Genomic DNA, 380 nt, shown 5'->3' on the forward strand with positions numbered 1-380 from the left:
CCTCGCGCAGATGAAAGCACGGGACAGTAGTTGGCATACTTCTGTTAACTCACACGAGTAAGTAGCGCACTAGCACTCCATTGAGAACACAGCCCAGCACGGGTTGGTGAAGTAACTGAAGGATGCATCCATCACCCACAATCCTCTGCACTCACTGCAATTCATGAAAAAGAGCTGAGAGAAAATCAATGAGCACTGAGCTCATCTATAATGAGCTGCAAGACAAACACATGAGCTGCGTTCTAAATGATGCAGTATGCACACTATGTACTCAGTCCTGTAGTGTATGAGTAATATAAGGTTGTTTTGTCATTCATAATCGGAGTCTGTTAGCCCCGCCCCCTTCACTGCGTAATTAAAGCTGCGACAGTCGAGTGCAT

At 46.1% G+C, this 380-nt stretch overlaps 1 protein-coding gene across 1 annotated transcript in view; it reads left to right on the forward strand.

The window, feature by feature from the left end:
- LOC107571615 (pterin-4-alpha-carbinolamine dehydratase 2-like) overlaps window positions 1–380 on the forward strand; it is a 9,998-nt gene that overhangs the window by 1,421 nt on the left and 8,197 nt on the right. The gene's annotated exons all lie outside the window — the stretch shown is intronic.

This window comes from Sinocyclocheilus grahami, unplaced genomic scaffold (genome assembly GCF_001515645.1).
Source record: "Sinocyclocheilus grahami isolate Dianchi unplaced genomic scaffold, SAMN03320097.WGS_v1.1 scaffold1621.1, whole genome shotgun sequence".
Lineage (NCBI taxonomy): Eukaryota > Metazoa > Chordata > Actinopteri > Cypriniformes > Cyprinidae > Sinocyclocheilus > Sinocyclocheilus grahami.